Source organism: Lissotriton helveticus, chromosome 11 (assembly GCF_964261635.1).
Source record: "Lissotriton helveticus chromosome 11, aLisHel1.1, whole genome shotgun sequence".
Classification (NCBI taxonomy): domain Eukaryota; kingdom Metazoa; phylum Chordata; class Amphibia; order Caudata; family Salamandridae; genus Lissotriton; species Lissotriton helveticus.
In genome coordinates, this window is record NC_136072.1 from 851,100,854 (window position 1) to 851,124,020 (window position 23,167).

At 43.5% G+C, this 23,167-nt stretch overlaps 1 protein-coding gene across 2 annotated transcripts in view; it reads right to left on the reverse strand.

The window, feature by feature from the left end:
- Window positions 1–23,167, reverse strand: part of SUSD2 (sushi domain containing 2) — a 900,046-nt gene that overhangs the window by 639,981 nt on the left and 236,898 nt on the right. The window lies entirely within an intron of this gene.

Below are 23,167 nucleotides of genomic sequence, written 5' to 3' on the forward strand. Positions count from 1 at the left end.
AGGATAACTTGGGTGTGATGGGTGGGGATCATGCCTACACTCCTTCTACTAGGGTGTTTATGATTTTTAAGACTTTATTAATTTCGAAAAGTCATTTTGTACTGTGATGTATCTCATTAAGGAGTTCCACTGGGAGGAGCAAGGAGTCTCCCATCAAAGTTCTTGGAATGTATCAGTTAAATGATGAGTATGTTTCAATTAGCAGAACTTAGCATTCTGGCTGGAAAGTATAGGACAAACCGTTTTAGATGTAGTCTGGTGGGCAGCAGTGAAGCAGTTTGTGGACAGAGCACAGGGAATATATCTCAATTCTTCTTTTACTGGGAATCAATGTTGGGATTTATATGCCAATGTAATCTGGTCCTGCTGTTACAGGATAAAATGCATTTTTTTAGTGTATTTGTTTGAGAGACGAGTATAGATGCTGCTGGTATATGACAGAGGTAAGGATCAGTGTGGATTTCTGAGAAAGGTTGAGAAATGATAACCCTCACTAAGCAATCATAAGTTTCAGATGCTTATTTAGACAAAGCACTGATTTCATTTGAACATCGGACAACCTTATGCTCAAACTGGCTTGTCTTTGCTAATAGAAAAGGCATTGATGATTTTTATCCAATCTTTATTATCTTTCTTGCACCAATTTACTTCAGCAGTTGTTCTAGGGACATTATCGCATCCCTAACTGTTAAGGCTTTTGCCGGAATAATAATACTTCATTGGGCATTGGGTTCTGTGAGGAACTCTGGTCGCAATCCATTGAGAAATTACAGATTTCCAAGTTGGAGTGATAACTCATTTGCAAAAAGTAAGGTGTCCCCTTTGGAACCCTCCCCTCATTGTCAATTTTGGAAATGTTTTTAGGGGGAACAGACAGTGATTGATGGTACCACTTCCAAATTTTAGAGTAACTTCTAAAAAATACAACTTTTTCACCATGTTTCTCTTAAGGAAATCAGGTTGCTTTAAAAAAGGTTTCTTTATTTAATGCAATCAAAGACATAGTGATCTACTGATCCTTGCACGCCACCATCCGTGTGATTATATCCAATCTGAGTGAGTCGCAATTTGTGGCCTGCTTAATGAACATTAATTAGGTAGTCAGATGGTGACAAACTATGAATCAATATATTTTTAACCAACTTACTAAAACATAGGTTGATTCACATAAATCCATACTGGTCCTGAAAAAACTGGTTGCAACCAGTTTTTGCAATTAGTAACATAATACATTGAGACTCAGGTTCTGTAGTGAGCAAGACAGGGGTGCAATAGAAATAGAGGGGAAGTTCCTCTTCTTCATTCAAACTAAAATATATAAGAGAATCATACGTTCAGAACGTCTCAGCAATGTGACAACTTATGGAGGGGCAAGATGGTCGCTGCAGCGTTGTGCTGAGAGGTCGCATTTATCTCCTCTCCCGCACAATATGATATGATGGATGCGTACGATGCTGTGCAACCCAGTGAATACCTCTGATGGAGTTGGGGCGATTGTGGCACAGAGGAATATATGATTATTAATATATCAAGAAGCAAGCACTTCGGATTGGACTGGCCTGGGTCTGGGTCAAGGGAAAGGCTTCAAGGATATTCGGCAGGCAGACCATGGCACCTAAGGTACCCGCCCGAGCTGCAAATCAGGAGAAGGGGGGCGAGAAAGGTAAAAAGGTGCCAGACCCTCCGGCAACAAAAGCAGGAGCGGCTGTTACTGCAAAAGTGGATACCCCCGCCGGGAAGATTACCGGGACGATCAGGAAAACATTCCCCCCCCCCCCCCTGTGTGAGAAAGGAAAGAGAAGAGAAACGCGGGGTAAACCAAGCACGGCTGCTAAAAATAGTGATGGACACTCAGTGGAGGTTCGCAACTCGGCCAAGGTTAACCCCGGGAAAGGGGATGACAATAACAAGAGTCGGGATTTGGGAATGCGGCAACCTACCCTGGCAGAGATTTTTTCAACGAAGATCCCCGAGCAGCCCGCCCCCCTTCTCGAAACTGACGTCTCAGTCACTCGGGGAAACGTCCTCGAGGACGCAATAGACGCTGAAAGCACAGAGAGTCTGGTTGCCAAGCAACGGCCAGTTCCAGCGCGGAAGGAGGATCAGAAGACTATCGCAGAAGCACAAGCAACAGGCGAAGTATGCGATAGAGGTGAGCCACTGAATGGGTCTAAAGATGGAGGCAGAGGGGGACTCGGGAGGTCTCCAACCATAGACACGGGGAACACGACCGTTGACATGCTGGGGGCTTTAATGCTAGTCGAGGAAGAGATGAATGCCTCAAGGCATGTGGTCGGTACCTGGGGCAGCAGGGACAGCCTAGCAAATAAGAATTATCCAGAAGCAAGCACCAGCAAGCAGACGCTGGGAGGATGGGATTGTGCTTCTCTAGAAGGAGAAGGAGAGTTTTACTCGGTAAATGAGGACTTGGAATCAGTACTATCGTCCGATATTAGTTCAGTGGGGGACGGTGAGGAAGTAACTGGGTCAGACTCCAGCACATCGGGAAAAGACTCAACGATGAAGAAAAGACATACGAAATTAAGGAGACAGACGCCTGGATCTCCCGGGCACCCCGAGAAGCGATTACTGTGGGATTACTCTGCGACCTCGCAGGTATATCACGAGGAAGATAATGCTAGTGCTAGTGCTGGGGGTGCCTCAGCCAGGCCTCCTCCCCCCCACCGGGATCCCTTTGACACTTTATTCTCCACTCTCAAACAGATGCAAGGGGAAGCAAGGGCGGAAAGCCGCAGAGCAAGACAGGCCTCAAAGAAAATCCAGAATACTTTGAGGAAAGTTAATAAACTGTATGACGCTCTTGTGGAACGAGTAACAGAGGTCGAGGAGCTCACTGGCAGCTTCAGGATGATGTTGGGAACTGGCAATCATTTAAATCAGAGCAGAAGAAAATTTGAGCAGGGCAATAGTACGAAACCTACCCCTAGAAGAACATCTATTTAAAATTATAGCATTGAAAGCCGTAGCCGTTGAAGGGCTGGCCAGGCAAGCAGCAGACCATTATTTAACGAAGAAGGAAAGAACGTATGAGTTCAGCGAGAGAGTAGGGCAAGTTCTGGCAATTAGAACTAGGCAGAGAACAGCTGCAGCTAAAAGAAATTAGGGATGTACAGGGGAATTTGGTTGTGGATCCTAATTTAATAAGGGAAGTTTTTAGGAGATTTTACTCAGATTTATTTACCCCGGAAGATTCAGTGAGCCTGGTAGACATCGAAAATTATCTTAGCAATATTTCACCGCCGATAATGTCCGAAGAAGATAGGGAGATATTGGAGGGACCTTTACAGCTGGAAGAACTTACTGGTGCCCTCGGAAGTCTACCAGTAGGTAAAGCAGCAGGGCCGGATCAAATCCCGCTCAAATTCTATCAAGTATTTAAAGATGTGCTTTTGGCAGATATGTTCTTTATAATGCTGCAAGCGCAATCAGGGGAATCCAGTCCGGATTCCTGGGGGGGGGGCTGATATTATTGTAATTTTAAAAAAGGGGAAGCCAGCAGAAGCACCAGGATCTTACAGACCAATTACACTGATGAACTCAGATGTAAAAATATATTCTAAAATGTTGGCAAAAAGATTGGCAGGGATTATTGAGCAGTTGGTTACCCCCACACAGCATGGGTTTATACCCGGTAAAGGGACAACACAGCATGTTAGGACTGTTGTCACTATGTTCGACTCTGCAGGTGTCCTAGGGGACCCTGTCGCAGCACTCTTCCTAGACGCTGAGAAGGCTTTCGACAGGGTCTCTTGTGACTATCTCTGGCACGTAATGAGGTGGTGTGGGATGGGGGAGGCATTTTTAAAAGCTATACAGGCCCTTTATACCACCCCAACTGCTAGAATTAGAGTTAATGGAGGGCTGTCAGCTGCAGTAAAAATCGCTAGGGGGACCAGGCAGGGATGCCCCTCCTCGCCCCTCCTATTTGTGCTATATCTTGAACCGCTACTGCGGCGATTTGAAACTAACCCGGAGATACCACCAATGAGGGTAAATAACTGTACTGTGAAGACTTTAGCTCACGCAGACGACGTAGCCATACTAACCCCGAACCCTACTCTAGCTATAAAGGAGGTAGAAGCAGAGGCCCAGGTGATTGGGCAGATATCGGGCTATAGCTTGAATAGATCTAAAATGCAGATCATAAAGAATATATACGCTATATGTGATGACAACAGGGTGGTTAGCTCTGCAGTGTATTTAGGGATTTCACTATCGGCGGATTTGGATGTGGTGGTTGAGAGTAATTTGACTCCATTGATCTCTAAGGTTAAGGGAGATCTGGAGAGGATGAACAATCTCCATCTCTCTCTTATGGGTTGCACTAACGTGATCAAAATGTTGATTTTGCCCAAATTTCTTTATTTTTTTAGATCTATCCCCTTGGTTTTTGAAGTTAAATGGTTTAATTTGCTAGAAAATGTACTGAATAGGTTTATTTGGGCACATGGGAAGACCCGGCGGGCTTACAGATATATGTCTCTCCCGAGAGAGAGAGGGGGCAGGGGGGGCCCTGACTTTAGGCCGTATCAAATGGCTGCAGCACTACAGTATATGCAGGGATTAATTGGGGGTGGGGGACTTGAGCAAAGAGTTACGACCATGTCCACGGAAGTCTATTCTGTAGTATTGGGGGCAGAGGCAGAAAATTGTTTTTTAAATAGAGTAGAGTTTGGGTACTACAAAAGGACAAGATTCAAGACTGTAGTGGCAGCAGTCAGGATCTGGAATGCTCTTCTAAAAAAGGCGAGTTTAGGAAGATATAACAGATATGTCCGGCTGTATAAGAATAAATCCTTCCCTGCGGAAGTTTTTGCTGATTTGACAATAGCTTTCTTAGTCACAAGCAGGGTGGTAGTGTGGGGTTTGGCAGTAATGAAATTCTGGAGAAGATAAAACTAGGAGGGGATTGCACAATTAGATCCTTTTATGCATGCCTTGCAAAAGGGAAGATCGATGATATGAATAAAGTTAGTAACAAGTGGGTTGAAAAGTTGGGGGGGAGCCTGGAAGCTTCCAGGAATCTTTGGACATGGGCCGTACCATCTTATGCTCGGGTCCCCTGCAATCTCAGCATTATAAGACTTTGTTCTCATTGTACCACACCCCAGCTAGAATAGCTAAGTGGGGGGGCTCCACCGGTACCACCTGCCCTCTATGTGATGCAATGGATGCAGATATTGTTCATATGTTTGCTACCTGTCCCCAGCTACACACTTTGATTAAAAACGTAGAAGATATTCTTGGTAGCACATTAAGATTACGAGTACAGTTGACACCTATGTGGATTTTGTTGGGGAGGGACATGGGGGGAGAATCTGCTCACAAGGAATTTATGTTTATGGCTACCGCAGTGCTGAGGCTGACAATAGCAAGAGCATGGCTGGATAAGACCCCCCGGGTATGCAAATTTGGCTGGCAAATCTATTAGCTATATATAATCTTGAGAAGGCAATCTATGCACGAAAGGGAAAAAGGGGAAGAAGGTTAGGTTTAAATATCTGGGAGCCAATAGCGAAATGGAAAGATAGCATGGCATTGCAGGACAATGTAACATGAAGTATAGGTACTATCAAGTTTAAGTTTATGAATATGTTTTGGAAATGTATCTCGTATTTTCTATTTTTTACTCTATTCTTTTGTTTAATTTTAAACCAGATAGGGTAAATCATGAATGTAAATTTGATTGGTCAATGTACAATATATACAATACAATGTGTGTACTGGGAAAAAGAAAAATATATTTAAAAAAAAATCAGAACGTCTCAGCAATGACATAAAGATATGTTACTTCCTGTAAGAAGGATATAAAGTTGTATACCGTATTAACCATGTATATTCGTTTATTGATATGTATTTATGTGGATATCTTTGCCTCACAAAATCATATAAATATTGCTTGGGTCTGATTTTTCTTCAAAGATTGTGTAAGAAAATGTCCTTTTGCGTGGTCACCCTTCACATTTTGCTGAATTTTACTGCTGGTGTATGGAGTATGAACTCTGGGACTTTGACGTCCTTCATTTAGTGTATGTGTTCTGACCCCTAAAAACATGCAGGATTGGCTCATCCTTCCTTGGCAATTTTAACTTACTTATAAATCCCTAGTATATAGTATGCAAAACCCGTCTTCAGGCTTGACCCTGCAGCCTTAGCACACAGTTTTAAAACTGAAGATTCGACTTAGCAAAATAAAGTATTTGCCAGGCCGAAACCTTCCTTTTCAATACATATAAATCACCACTAAGGTAGGCTCTAAATGCCCATAGGGCAGAGTGAATGGCATTTAAAAAGTAGAACATGTGTACTTAAGTTTTACATGTCACGGCAGTGACAAATCCTCAGAATAATTTTCCACTGTTGCAAGACTGCCTCTCCCTTAGAGAATCGCTGGGTTATTCAATAGCAACTTATAATGTATAGGTTGAATTTGGGAATAGCTATGACCATATTGCAAGGACTCAAATTATTAGGAATTTTAAATCCAATCTTATTGTAAAGGAGGATTTTAAATTACTATTTTGAAAATGCCACTTTTAGAGAGTTACATCACAAAATAAAATAATGGACGGAGTATTGAACTTTTCAAACACTCACCCCCGGTCACAGGGCTGGGTTCAACTCCTCATTATTTTGCTTGCCAGATCACCCCAATTTGGACCCAGCCATATGCAAATCAGTTTGGACCATGCTCCCCATGGGAACAGTCCAGCCCAAACGGCCAGTCTAGGTCCTCCCAGGACCGGAAACAAGCATCCTGGCACTGGTTTCGGGGTATCACACCTCCTCACCCAGGCTAGCTAAAACCCAGTAGCACAGTGAGCAAGGGACCCAAGTCTGGGCAGACCCTTGGCCGCTTAGGGTGAACACAGATTAAGGACGGAGTGCTGCAACTTATTAAACACTTAACCCCAGTCAAGAGATCTTAAAGAAAATGAGAAATCCTGAAGTTTTTCGTTCTTTGTGACCGCAAACAGGCCTGTTCACACCAGGATTTTGCCATCCGTACCCACCACCAATGTGAAGCTCCGGTGTATCAAACTATTCACGCTACAGTGACCACCAGTGACAACCAGCAACACAAGATCTGTACTTAACGCTGCATCATCGACAGCTTGCTGGGACCGCCAAAATAAATCTCCAGCAACTATCCTTCGTGCCACCCAACAGGATTTTTGCGCTGCCGCGATGACCATCCACATCACCCGACCTGCTCTTCATGCTATAGTGATGACCGTCAGTAACACTCTCCCTGCTCCTTGCAGCCTGCTCCACTGCGAACGTAGCTCTTCGCGCTGGAGGTATTAGAAGGTAACTTTTTTAGCCGTACTAACCTGTTCCCTATTTCGGGCCCACGCTCTATAATGATTGGCCGGAACTTATGACTTTCACCCGGTCTTGCATGACCAGATAACTGTTACTGTCTCTTTGTGCTTTTAGGTGCTATACTTACCTTAAATCTTTGCATATCTCCGGTTCTATTGAATGGATTCTTTTCATATTGATGTCAAACCATTTATTAGATTTCAGTCTATTTTTCTAAATTGGTGTGGAATTTTTCTTGAGCTGTGTTTATTACGTTATTACTGTTTGTGTGCTGCATAAATACTTTACACATTGCCTGTAAGTTAAGACTGACTGCATTTGTGCCAAACTACCATAGGGTTAAGCGCAAGTTAACTTAGTGACTTCTGTGGCTCACCCTGAAAAGAACAGTGGTTGATTCTTGAGGAGGGTTCACACCCAACTCAATCAACAACCCAATTTCTATCACTGCTGTCAGCAGTGGGATTCAGTACTTGTGGTTGTGCAATGCAATACAGTGATTCTGTAATGCAAAAATCCCAAAATGAATATCCACACTGTGTTGCAACAGAAATCCAGCCCCCAACTATGAACAATTACTGATACTATTATGTAACAATGTTTATAGAATAGATCATGTTGGTTCTCCTCGACCTATCCGCAGCATTCGATACCATCTCCCATGACACACTACTCGCTCGCTTGCAAGAGGTAGGTGTCAGCGGAACTCCCCTCACCTGGATTAAATCTTTCCTTACGAACAGATTCCAACAGGTGATGCTGGGCTCCTTCCTCTCTTCCAAGAAACCATTGATCTGGGGCGTTCCGCAAGGTTCTGCTCTCAGTCCGCTATTATTCAATGTGTATTTAAAACCACGAGCAAAAGTGATTGAATCATGGGGCGTCAAAGTAACCTTTTACGCCGACGACACCCAACTAGTGTTCTCCTTCAAAGACCACTCCGAAAAATCATTTCACAACTTTCGCCACTGCATGATGAACATTGCCTCTTGGATGTCGGCTAATAACTTAAAGCTTAATACGGACAAGACTGAGGTCCTATTTTTTAATCAGAAATCCCCCACACCCTCCACCATCTGGTGGCCGACTGAGCTCAACCCTCCCCCGGACCCAGTTCAAGCTGCCCGTAACTTAGGCTTCCAATTTGACACTACCCTCTCCTGCAAGACTCAAATTAATAAAGTCACCTCATCTTGCTTTGGAAAGCTTCACATGATAAAAAAAATCATCCCATACCTGCCTATTGACTCTCGAAAAACAGTTGTCCATTCTCTCATCACAGCTCACGTGGACTACGCTAATAGTCTGTATGTAGGTGCCCCGGCGTACCTCATAAACCAACTACAGAAAGTCCAGAATGCGGCGGCTAGGCTGATCTGCAACATCCCTTACCGCCACTCTATTTCACTCCATCTGATCAAACTTCACTGGCTCCCAGTGAGACTCCGCATTCAATTTAAAGCTTTAATCCTGGCTTTTAGAGCTATTAATGATCGAGGTCCTTTTTACCTGCGCCATAGAATTAAACTCTCACAAGCCTCCCGTAACCTTAGATCTAACCATCTCCGCCTTATGATCTGCCCCCGTTTCCGCCGGGCCCGCACGGGAGGAAAAGGCTTTGCAGTGGCCACCTCCAAACTGTGGAACCAGCTTCCTACAGAGTTAAGATTTTTTGACGTCAAAACCCCTATTCCGAAAAAAACTCAAGACCTGGCTCTTTTCCCTCATCTAGTTTAGCTACTCCCTACATCCTCCCACTGACCCTTTGTGAGGTAATATCTTCAGCGCCGGGACACCTCCGTTGGAGGTAGCTGAGCGCTCTACAAACTACTAAATAAATAAATCACCTTATCTGCCTGTTGCATATATACAAACACTTTTTAGTTGTAATCTGTTCAAACATGCTCGTAACCTGGGCAGCTTGGTTTGGTTCAGAGCGCTAATACCCCTGTAGACAATAGGAATCTCATGTATTGTGGTCTGGAGTTTAAATGCTTTATTTTTGATCAGGTTTTACCGCAGGACTCTGCATACATACAAAGTCTTTGCTTCTTGGCATTTGATAAAGATTTGGGTTTAATGTGTGTAAATAATTGTTATGACCAATACAGTATTCCGTAGACATTACTAAGAATAATTTATTTTGAACTGACAGATATATTGCACAACGCTAAAAAGCGCCTTGACATAATTATAACCCATTTATTTATGATTTATACGCAGCACACACATCCACGCGCCACTTTCTTCTTCTAAAAAGGCACCGGTCTTTTCACTCTTTCCTTCTCTCTGGTTCCGGTACTCGGCACGATAAAACTGTCCAAATGTCCAAAATAATCTTATTTTTACATCTTAACAGCTTCTCCTGAAGAAGGGCATAATAAAGGCCAGTAATGCATTGGGATAAAGATTTTACCTGTTATTTATGAATTGTATGTCCTTACGCGATGTAGTAAGAGGCCTGGATCGGCACAACTACCTTGTGAGAAGCAAACGGACATTTGGACAGTTTATCCTGTATAAACAAGTCAAGTTGGATTAAATTTGAACAAAACAAAATAAAAGCCAGTGAAATCAGAAAAGTTTGTAACGTATTTTGTTGAAAGCTGTGCGATTGGGTATGCAGTACAACTTTACTGCATTCTTTGTTGTTTCAAATTTCTAGAAATTACATTTTCAAAATTGTAACTCAAAATGCAACTTTACCATTTAATAGCATTTTTAATTACAATTTCTCAGACACCAAACATGAAAAGTCAACCTGTTCCCAATCAAAAGTTCACTTAATAAATGTAATAATGTAACCAATGTTATCCTAGAGGAAGAGGTAGGCCTCACAGTGGTGAAAAAACAATTTAGGAGTTTTTCACTACCAGAATATGTCAAACTTAAATGTAAATGTCCAACCTTTTAATTACAATCATCCTTCCTTATGTGCTACCGAAGGCCTACCTTAGGAGTGACATATGCAAAAAAAGTGGAGTTTACGGCTTGGGAAAGGGTTATATTGCCAAGTTGAATGGTCAGTTTAATAGCTATTACAGGTTGCACAGCAGGCCTGGGACATGATTTAGGGACTACTTAAGTTGGTAACAGGATAAGTGCTGCAGAACCACTAGTAGAATTTAATTTACAGGCCTTGGGATTATGGTATACGACTGTTGTTCTCGAGATTTATAATTAAATTAAAGATGCCAATCAGGTGTAAGCCAATTTTATCATGTTTTAGGGAGAGAGCACAGGCAATTTAGCACCTCTTAACAGTGGTAAAGTGCACAAAGCCCCAACATCAACAAAACCACATTCATTAAAACAGGAGGGTGATAAAAAAAGGTTTTGGGGAAGGCCTGGCAGTAGGATTCCGCCAAGTCTATTTATAATTGTGTCTGTGTTCTAACATATGGCTGGATCCAAACTGAGGTGGCATGGTGGGTGAACAACGATGGGTTGGGATGCAGTCCCAAGCGATTGCCACTGGCTGAGATTAATTCAGCATTCCATCCATCACATTGCTGTTGTTGCAATTAATAATCTCACAGCAATGATGTAATATAAAATGAGTATGTTTGAAAAGGTTTTGATGACCTTTCCTTAAAGGCCTTGGCTTCCAACATGGAGGCCTTAGTCACATCCCAGATATAAGATGATATTCAACTGTGTGTCCAATGTTCTCCTTTTCCCAATCTGTTTTCTGGCAATAATTGATCAGTCCATTGCTAATATTTGTGGAATCTCCATGGATAAATTGTGTGGTTTGATTTTTGTAATATAATAATAAAGCATATTGCATTGCCTCTTAGAGCTGGCATCTTTGGCGTGGTTCCCCTGTCTTTTTTGTCTCTACCTCCTGTATTTTTGATGCTGTGCTGGATTTTGTTTTTGCTGGTTTAGATGCTTTGGGCACTTTGCCACTGCTGAACAGTGTCAAAGTGCAAGTGCTCCCTGAGTAAAGTGTAAGTGTAATAGGTTATCCATGATTGGCATATTTGTATTACCAAGAAGTCCCTAGCAAAGGGCAATGAGTGTGCCAGGGCTGGTGATTCAAATGATACTAGTGGGTCTGCAGCACTGATTGTGCCACCCACATGAGTAGCCCTAAAATAGTGTCTCAGGCCTGCCACCGCAGTGCCTGTGTGCAGTCTGTGAACTGCCATGTCAACCTCGCCAGTGTCCCCACTGACCAGGCCTTACCCGGCCTTACCCTTCCCTTTCTGTTCACATTGAACACCCCTATGGAAGGCCCAAGGTACCCCCCCGGGCAGGGTGCAGTGTATGTGAAAGGTAGAGCATGTACTAGTGCAGGTGACATGCTCTGGTAGTTTCACTATTGTAAGGCTATCTTGCCCATAGGCTATCATAGGGAATGCTGTGTACAGTGGTTACGTGCATATCTTCCCATAGGAGCAAGATAGGACATAAACGTCTGGTATCCCTGAACTCAGAATTTAATAACACATCTTTTAGGAAAGGTGTTTTTCAATCCTGGTTTTGAGAACAGCACTTTTAGAAATTGGCTGTTCTCTTGTCTGACCTTTCTGTGTGCCTTGGCCTGTTTGTGAATTGACTGTCTGGTTTGTGAGTGACAGGGGCTGGGTGGCTCCCAGAGGCTGAGTGGGCCATCCCTGGGCTGAATAGCTATATCTGCATCTAGAGTGGTGGGAGGGGGTAGCACCTGGGCCTGAATAGGGCTATGCCTGCCTTCCACAATTCTGGCTCCACCTCCTGCTGAGCGGCTGACGACCCTGCCCCTCTCTCTGAAAGGAAAGGAGAAGCCAGGAAAACAAAGTGCTCAAGCAACACCCAGAACTGGTTCAGACGGGCTCAGAGCCCTCCTGCACAAAGGGAACAAAGACTTCTTGGGGTATAAGTACAGGACCCCAGACTACATAAAAAGTAGATCATCCTGGAATCAAGAAGGAACCTCTGCCAAGGAGAAAGCTGGAAGACTGAAGAGGAAGGACTGTCCTGCTGTGTACTTGTGGGCTGACCTGCAGCTGCTTTGCTGCCAAGGAGAGGGGAAGGACTTTGCTTTGTGCTGTGTCCCCTTGCTTGAAGAGATCTCCAAGGGCCTGAGTAGACCATGCTCCCTGTTAAGAAGTCCCAGGAACAAAAGGACTTCACCCCCAGCTTCCCCCCTGAACTCTACTGAGAGAGTTCTTCTGTCCTTCCTAGAGTGCTTGGTCCAGTTGTGGTGCCTCTGGAAGTTGTACCTGTTGTTTGGGAAGCTGGACAAGGAGCAACTAAGAGAATCTGCAAATGTTCACGCATCGCTCGCTTGCGGAGCCCATCCCCAACAGTGCGAGGAAATTCCTGCCTCTGCGAAGATCGAGATCGTCACAGCGCCCATTGCCGCTGCAAGAACCGACGCATCCTTCGCTTGCAGAATCATCGCTCCAGTGCGGGAAGTTTACCATTGCTGCGAGTATTATCGCAGAGCCTGTCGTCGCTGGGTGAGATCGCTGCACTGCTTGCTTGCAGACTGCATCACGTCGCTGCGAGTGTCGTCGCAGAGCCATTGCATCGAGGGGCCTTGAGAGGAAATGATCGACGCTGCGCTGCACTGCGCATCGCCGCCGCACCTGGGATCATCGCCATCCCGAAGATCGTCGCATCGTACCTCTGAGAGATGCTTCCTACGAAACCTGCGTACCGTAATCCATAAAAGGTATCACATCCCTCCCCATACAGACCGGAGTCACCGCAACACACCCGCTGAGTCCAGCTGGGTTGTCGCATCGCCTCCCCAGGGTCTCAGGAGTGACGCATCGCTTGTTTTTCAATGCTGCAGCTTTCCCTTGGAACATCTGTCGCATCTAAAGGTCCTTTTGGCTAAAACGTGACGCAACTGTGGATTATTTTAACGCAACCTTAAGAACTCTTTTGAAATCATATCCTTGAACTGTGTATGTTGGATTTTTAACTAAGAGGTGTAGGATTTGCACAGCGGTGATTAAATGATTGTAATCAGTAGTGTACTTTATAGCGTGCGAGCAGGGTTGAGCGCTGTCTGTGCCATCCAGCGAAACTGAAGACTAATACAAAGCTCCTCCCGATGGAAGGAGACCCCCCGTTGCACCGCTCTGTGGTTCAGACTAAAAAGTCTATCTGTTTAAACATGAACATTATTCATCTTAGGGTTCCAAAAAATATTTAATTGTTCTTCAAAGTTTCCATAACACATGGGTTACTTCTTGTACATCCAGCATTAACATCATCAGATATAATTCCTTCCCCAATGCATTTCGGGCTAATGTATAAGCCCTTCCTCAGGGGACAACTCTACAAAAAAGGAACAAATCAACATGTCACTGTGTGTGCTTAAACCATTCATATGCACACATTATCACATTTCACTGTGTTCGTGACCCGTGTTTAAAAGATCTAGAAAAGTGCCCGAATATTTAGGTGAAATCCAACACTCGTGCGTGTGTTGTTTGTTCAAAGGGTGTGCTCTGTGATCAGAAAAGAGGATAACGGTAAAATAAATGTCCATCCAGCCAAAAGATATAAAAGTCAGAGTCAAAGCCACCTTATACCCCGGTCACCGGACCGTGAACTTAACAGAGATCTACACCGTTAAACATGCATTGGCGTGAGCCGAGTACTCACGGACTGTTTCAACCAGCATAGACGCCGTATCTGAAACAGAACAGCGCGTGTTAACTAAGGTGGAAGTTAACTTCGTTGCTAAATCTACTAACGCGGTCTCATGTGGGAGTACTTACTCGGTGATGTGTTCTGCAGCGTGCATAGCCGTTACTGTGTCAGGAACCCCGGCGGTGTGCTCACTAGGTGCAGTTTTTACCGGCTCATGCATTGGAGTAGAAAGTGAGAACGGACTAATGAAAACCAGTGTGAACAAAAACGCGTCGGCCATATTGGGTGAGTCCTACCCCCAGTGTACACGAAAAATAAATCAACGTGAAAGGAAACCTGGTCACATAAAATGAACTCCAGAAACACAATATTTAAGCGTAAACATGTCTAGTTACAGATAACATAAAAACTCAATTCGATCATTCAGACCGTGTGGCTGCATCGATGCCATGTAGCGAATCCAGAAATTTTCTCTTTTTAGCAATGTCTCTTTGTTGTTGTAAGTTGGGGTGATTTGTTCAAGTATGACAAATTTCAGTTGAGCTACAGAGTGTTTTTGTTCTGCAAAATGGGCTGCAACAGTAGATTTCAAATTTCCTGTTCTTATATTGCTCTTATGCTCAAGTAAACGGGTCCTGATTTTCCTCTCCGTATGTCCAATGTAACACTTGCCACATGGGCACTTAAGCATGTAAATTAGATTGGCTGAATTGCAGGTTGCATTCACTTTTAATTTCACGGGATAACCCTTCATGGGGTGACTGATAGTGTTCCCAAGAATACAGTTATTGCAATTGCTGCAATTGTAACAAGGACGTAACCCTTTGAATGTGGTGGATTCTCCTTCTGTGGTGGATTTCTTCAGAATTTCCTTCAAATTACGACCCCTGGTGTATGCAAACATGGGCGGTTGATCAAAGATGCCCCTGAAATCTGGTTCAAATTTTAACAGTGCCCAATGTTTACGAATGATGTTCTTATAACAGTTACTCAGAATGCTATATTTGGAGACCACCACCATCCTGGTGTTAACCGGTTTCACGGTTGGTTGTAACAATTCTTCTCTTTTCATGTCTCCAACTTTGCTGACTGCTGTGTCTAAGATCTGTTGAGGGTAACCACGGGTTTTGAATCTTTCCACCGTAGTGGTTATTTCCTGTTTGCAGGTATCTGGCGCAGATACTATTCTTTTCACTCGCATCAGTTGCGATAACGGTAAATTCTGTTTTAACCCGGGTCTGTGAAAACTCTGGTGATGTAAAAGTGAATTCCTATCTGTGGGTTTCCGGAATATCGTGGTGTTCCAATTTCTATTCTTGCATTGTATCTCCACATCCAAAAAGTGTATACACGTTCTATCCATGTTCCAAGTGAATTGTATTCGCTGGTTGATGCCATTCCATGTGTGAAGAAATTCTGTTAATTCTAGCTCTGTTCCCTTCCAGAGAATAAAAATGTCATCAATAAATCTCAAGAAGATTTTCCCATGCCTTAACCAGGTGTTCTGGTTGAGAATATGTGTTTCTTCGAACGCTTTCATCACAATATTCGCATAGGACGGCGCGGCACAATTTCCCATGGCTGTCCCGCTCAGTTGGTGAAACCATTGGTTGAACACTGTGAAATAGCTGTGGAAAAGTGTGAAAATCATTAACTCCATAATCAAAATTTTCATGTCTGGATCCAAATCTGAATTAGCCAATTCTTGTTCGATGGCTGTGATGCCCATGTCATGTGGTATTGAAGTGTAAAGTGAACAGACGTCCACTGTACACATAAGTAAATCTTCATCTTGGAAAGTATTTGTCACTTCCTCCAATTTCAAAAGGAAATCTGTGGTATCCCTTATGTGTGACCTCGTGTTCAATACAAATGGTTGCAAGTACCTGTCCAAAAATTTTCCAATGTGTTCATGTATAGATCCCTTCGTGGACACTATTGGTCTAAACGGAGGTCTAGTTGGATGCTTGTGCATCTTGGGCAACATGTACAACGTTGGTGGTTTAGGGTTCTCCGGTGTGAGGTAACGTCGTGTCCGATCGTTGATGGTACCCTGGTCAAATGCTTTGTTGATGATGTCAAGTAATGTCATCAGAAATTCCTTGGTTGGGTCAGCGTTCAATGGAGCATAGGTGTTCTGATCGCTCGTGTGAATCAGTACTTCATCTTGGTAAAACTTAGCGTCCATGATAACTAGCGCACCACCTTTATCTGCTGTCTGGCATACTATGTTAGGATTGCTCGCAATTTTTCGTAACGTGTTTTTTTCCATTTTTGTCAAATTTTCACGTTTTGCTTTAGTTTGGAAGGGCAATTTCAATAGATCATTTTTCACCATACTCTCGAATACATCAATGATTTTGTGGCTGACAGGCGCCATGAATGTGCTTCGTGGTCGAAGCCCTCTTAACATGTCATCATCAGTGTCTGCTACGGTAACTATGTTTTCAAAATAGTGTCGAAGTCTGATATTTCTGACCAGTTTGAATGTGCTCACTTCAAGCTCTAACGTGTTGGTTTGTGTGGTTGGTACGAAAGTTTGTCCCTTTTGCAATACTCGTAATTCTTCCCGTGTCAGTTCTATGGAAGAAATGTTTATCACCAAATTGTCCACAGTATTCATTTCCGACGATAAGGTTTCTTGGCTTTTGGCAATTCTTTTGCCGCCTCTGCGGGTTTTTCCCCCCCTGGATCTGTGGTTTGATTTGAACCCTCCTCTAAAAAATGAACCGTGGATGTAGAGGTACCCGGCTGTTGTTCAGTAGGTGTCGCTTCAGTTGCAGCTCTCGTAGTCTTGGTTGTTCTACTGTCCCCCTCTGAGGAGGAAGTCTCATTCTCCGAGTAGGGATTATACGCTCGGTTGGGGCGTCGGCGGGCGTACACTTCTGCCCAAGTGTACACCTCGCCGAGCTTGTAATCGATGGTGTCCCTTTTATATTTACGTAGTTTCCGTTCTTGAGTTTCCCTTGTATGCTTGTCCAGTTGGGTCTTCACATCTTCCAACAAGGTTGCCAGTTCAACGGGGTCCATGGCTTCGTCCAGTTCCGCCCTGATGGTTTTGATCTCATTGGTCAATTCTTCCAGTGATTTGGATAGTTCCTCCACTATCAAAAGTATTAAATCTAACGAACATTTGTTGAGGATGGCAAACCATCTCTCAACAAATTTCGCGTTGTTTTTGCACAAAAGAGGTTTTAAGGGAACCCGTAGGCCCCTGGGGATTCGCTGGGCGCGATGGTACCGCACCAACGTTGATGCATGTAGTTTCTGATTGCATTCCTTTTTCAATAAGTAGAGTAATTGTTTTAAGTTGCTTTCAGGACTGCGAGTGCTAGCAGCTGCTATGACCTCCTCCTGGATCATCCCATAGATTTTATCTGCATCCCCCGCCGAGAAGGCGAAGGTGTCTGCTTTTAAATCAGTCATGCTGGTTATACTTTCGTAATTCATTTTTAACCAAATGGCGTGCTAAATCCTTGGACAGAAAAGAGTAGAATCCAACTAAGAGGTGTAGGATTTGCACAGCGGTGATTAAATGATTGTAATCAGTAGTGTACTTTATAGCGTGCGAGCAGGGTTGAGCGCTGTCTGTGCCATCCAGCGAAACTGAAGACTAATACAAAGCTCCTCCCGATGGAAGGAGACCCCCCGTTGCACCGCTCTGTGGTTCAGACTAAAAAGTCTATCTGTTTAAACATGAACATTATTCATCTTAGGGTTCCAAAAAATATTTAATTGTTCTTCAAAGTTTCCATAACACATGGGTTACTTCTTGTACATCCAGCATTAACATCATCAGATATAATTCCTTCCCCAATGCATTTCGGGCTAATGTATAAGCCCTTCCTCAGGGGACAACTCTACAAAAAAGGAACAAATCAACATGTCACTGTGTGTGCTTAAACCATTCATATGCACACATTATCACATTTCACTGTGTTCGTGACCCGTGTTTAAAAGATCTAAAAAAGTGCCCGAATATTTAGGTGAAATCCAACACTCGTGCGTGTGTTGTTTGTTCAAAGGGTGTGCTCTGTGATCAGAAAAGAGGATAACGGTAAAATAAATGTCCATCCAGCCAAAAGATATAAAAGTCAGAGTCAAAGCCACCTTATACCCCGGTCACCGGACCGTGAACTTAACAGAGATCTACACCGTTAAACATGCATTGGCGTGAGCCGAGTACTCACGGACTGTTTCAACCAGCATAGACGCCGTATCTGAAACAGAACAGCGCGTGTTAACTAAGGTGGAAGTTAACTTCGTTGCTAAATCTACTAACGCGGTCTCATGTGGGAGTACTTACTCGGTGATGTGTTCTGCAGCGTGCATAGCCGTTACTGTGTCAGGAACCCCGGCGGTGTGCTCACTAGGTGCAGTTTTTACCGGCTCATGCATTGGAGTAGAAAGTGAGAACGGACTAATGAAAACCAGTGTGAACAAAAACGCGTCGGCCATATTGGGTGAGTCCTACCCCCAGTGTACACGAAAAATAAATCAACGTGAAAGGAAACCTGGTCACATAAAATGAACTCCAGAAACACAATATTTAAGCGTAAACATGTCTAGTTACAGATAACATAAAAACTCAATTCGATCATTCAGACCGTGTAGCTCAACTGAAATTTGTCATACTTGAACAAATCACCCCCACTTACAACAACAAAGAGACATTGCTAAAAAGAGAAAATTTCTGGATTCGCTACATGGCATCGATGCAGCCACACGGTCTGAATGATCGAATTGAGTTTTTATGTTATCTGTAACTAGACATGTTTACGCTTAAATATTGTGTTTCTGGAGTTCATTTTATGTGACCAGGTTTCCTTTCACGTTGATTTATTTTTCGTGTACACTGGGGGTAGGACTCACCCAATATGGCCGACGCGTTTTTGTTCACACTGGTTTTCATTAGTCCGTTCTCACTTTCTACTCCAATGCATGAGCCGGTAAAAACTGCACCTAGTGAGCACACCGCCGGGGTTCCTGACACAGTAACGGCTATGCACGCTGCAGAACACATCACCGAGTAAGTACTCCCACATGAGACCGCGTTAGTAGATTTAGCAACGAAGTTAACTTCCACCTTAGTTAACACGCGCTGTTCTGTTTCAGATACGGCGTCTATGCTGGTTGAAACAGTCCGTGAGTACTCGGCTCACGCCAATGCATGTTTAACGGTGTAGATCTCTGTTAAGTTCACGGTCCGGTGACCGGGGTATAAGGTGGCTTTGACTCTGACTTTTATATCTTTTGGCTGGATGGACATTTATTTTACCGTTATCCTCTTTTCTGATCACAGAGCACACCCTTTGAACAAACAACACACGCACGAGTGTTGGATTTCACCTAAATATTCGGGCACTTTTTTAGATCTTTTAAACACGGGTCACGAACACAGTGAAATGTGATAATGTGTGCATATGAATGGTTTAAGCACACACAGTGACATGTTGATTTGTTCCTTTTTTGTAGAGTTGTCCCCTGAGGAAGGGCTTATACATTAGCCCGAAATGCATTGGGGAAGGAATTATATCTGATGATGTTAATGCTGGATGTACAAGAAGTAACCCATGTGTTATGGAAACTTTGAAGAACAATTAAATATTTTTTGGAACCCTAAGATGAATAATGTTCATGTTTAAACAGATAGACTTTTTAGTCTGAACCACAGAGCGGTGCAACGGGGGGTCTCCTTCCATCGGGAGGAGCTTTGTATTAGTCTTCAGTTTCGCTGGATGGCACAGACAGCGCTCAACCCTGCTCGCACGCTATAAAGTACACTACTGATTACAATCATTTAATCACCGCTGTGCAAATCCTACACCTCTTAGTTGGATTCTACTCTTTTCTGTCCAAGGATTTAGCACGCCATTTGGTTAAAAATGAATTACGAAAGTATAACCAGCATGACTGATTTAAAAGCAGACACCTTCGCCTTCTCGGCGGGGGATGCAGATAAAATCTATGGGATGATCCAGGAGGAGGTCATAGCAGCTGCTAGCACTCGCAGTCCTGAAAGCAACTTAAAACAATTACTCTACTTATTGAAAAAGGAATGCAATCAGAAACTACATGCATCAACGTTGGTGCGGTACCATCGCGCCCAGCGAATCCCCAGGGGCCTACGGGTTCCCTTAAAACCTCTTTTGTGCAAAAACAACGCGAAATTTGTTGAGAGATGGTTTGCCATCCTCAACAAATGTTCGTTAGATTTAATACTTTTGATAGTGGAGGAACTATCCAAATCACTGGAAGAATTGACCAATGAGATCAAAACCATCAGGGCGGAACTGGACGAAGCCATGGACCCCGTTGAACTGGCAACCTTGTTGGAAGATGTGAAGACCCAACTGGACAAGCATACAAGGGAAACTCAAGAACGGAAACTACGTAAATATAAAAGGGACACCATCGATTACAAGCTCGGCGAGGTGTACACTTGGGCAGAAGTGTACGCCCGCCGACGCCCCAACCGAGCGTATAATCCCTACTCGGAGAATGAGACTTCCTCCTCAGAGGGGGACAGTAGAACAACCAAGACTACGAGAGCTGCAACTGAAGCGACACCTACTGAACAACAGCCGGGTACCTCTACATCCACGGTTCATTTTTTAGAGGAGGGTTCAAATCAAACCACAGATCCAGGGGGGGAAAAACCCGCAGAGGCGGCAAAAGAATTGCCAAAAGCCAAGAAACCTTATCGTCCGAAATGAATACTGTGGACAATTTGGTGATAAACATTTCTTCCATAGAACTGACACGGGAAGAATTACGAGTATTGCAGAAGGGACAAACTTTCGTACCAACCACACAAACCAACACGTTAGAGCTTGAAGTGAGCACATTCAAACTGGTCAGAAATATCAGACTTCGACACTATTTTGAAAACATAGTTACCGTAGCAGACACTGATGATGACATGTTAAGAGGGCTTCGACCACGAAGCACATTCATGGCGCCTGTCAGCCACAAAATCATTGATGTATTCGAGAGTATGGTGAAAAATGATCTATTGAAATTGCCCTTCCAAACTAAAGCAAAACGTGAAAATTTGACAAAAATGGAAAAAAACACGTTACGAAAAATTGCGAGCAATCCTAACATAGTATGCCAGACAGCAGATAAAGGTGGTGCGCTAGTTATCATGGACGCTAAGTTTTACCAAGATGAAGTACTGATTCACACGAGCGATCAGAACACCTATGCTCCATTGAACGCTGACCCAACCAAGGAATTTCTGATGACATTACTTGACATCATCAACAAAGCATTTGACCAGGGTACCATCAACGATCGGACACGACGTTACCTCACACCGGAGAACCCTAAACCACCAACGTTGTACATGTTGCCCAAGATGCACAAGCATCCAACTAGACCTCCGTTTAGACCAATAGTGTCCACGAAGGGATCTATACATGAACACATTGGAAAATTTTTGGACAGGTACTTGCAACCATTTGTATTGAACACGAGGTCACACATAAGGGATACCACAGATTTCCTTTTGAAATTGGAGGAAGTGACAAATACTTTCCAAGATGAAGATTTACTTATGTGTACAGTGGACGTCTGTTCACTTTACACTTCAATACCACATGACATGGGCATCACAGCCATCGAACAAGAATTGGCTAATTCAGATTTGGATCCAGACATGAAAATTTTGATTATGGAGTTAATGATTTTCACACTTTTCCACAGCTATTTCACAGTGTTCAACCAATGGTTTCACCAACTGAGCGGGACAGCCATGGGAAATTGTGCCGCGCCGTCCTATGCGAATATTGTGATGAAAGCGTTCGAAGAAACACATATTCTCAACCAGAACACCTGGTTAAGGCATGGGAAAATCTTCTTGAGATTTATTGATGACATTTTTATTCTCTGGAAGGGAACAGAGCTAGAATTAACAGAATTTCTTCACACATGGAATGGCATCAACCAGCGAATACAATTCACTTGGAACATGGATAGAACGTGTATACACTTTTTGGATGTGGAGATACAATGCAAGAATAGAAATTGGAACACCACGATATTCCGGAAACCCACAGATAGGAATTCACTTTTACATCACCAGAGTTTTCACAGACCCGGGTTAAAACAGAATTTACCGTTATCGCAACTGATGCGAGTGAAAAGAATAGTATCTGCGCCAGATACCTGCAAACAGGAAATAACCACTACGGTGGAAAGATTCAAAACCCGTGGTTACCCTCAACAGATCTTAGACACAGCAGTCAGCAAAGTTGGAGACATGAAAAGAGAAGAATTGTTACAACCAACCGTGAAACCGGTTAACACCAGGATGGTGGTGGTCTCCAAATATAGCATTCTGAGTAACTGTTATAAGAACATCATTCGTAAACATTGGGCACTGTTAAAATTTGAACCAGATTTCAGGGGCATCTTTGATCAACCGCCCATGTTTGCATACACCAGGGGTCGTAATTTGAAGGAAATTCTGAAGAAATCCACCACAGAAGGAGAATCCACCACATTCAAAGGGTTACGTCCTTGTTACAATTGCAGCAATTGCAATAACTGTATTCTTGGGAACACTATCAGTCACCCCATGAAGGGTTATCCCGTGAAATTAAAAGTGAATGCAACCTGCAATTCAGCCAATCTAATTTACATGCTTAAGTGCCCATGTGGCAAGTGTTACATTGGACATACGGAGAGGAAAATCAGGACCCGTTTACTTGAGCATAAGAGCAATATAAGAACAGGAAATTTGAAATCTACTGTTGCAGCCCATTTTGCAGAACAAAAACACTCTGTAGCTCAACTGAAATTTGTCATACTTGAACAAATCACCCCCACTTACAACAACAAAGAGACATTGCTAAAAAGAGAAAATTTCTGGATTCGCTACATGGCATCGATGCAGCCACACGGTCTGAATGATCGAATTGAGTTTTTATGTTATCTGTAACTAGACATGTTTACGCTTAAATATTGTGTTTCTGGAGTTCATTTTATGTGACCAGGTTTCCTTTCACGTTGATTTATTTTTCGTGTACACTGGGGGTAGGACTCACCCAATATGGCCGACGCGTTTTTGTTCACACTGGTTTTCATTAGTCCGTTCTCACTTTCTACTCCAATGCATGAGCCGGTAAAAACTGCACCTAGTGAGCACACCGCCGGGGTTCCTGACACAGTAACGGCTATGCACGCTGCAGAACACATCACCGAGTAAGTACTCCCACAT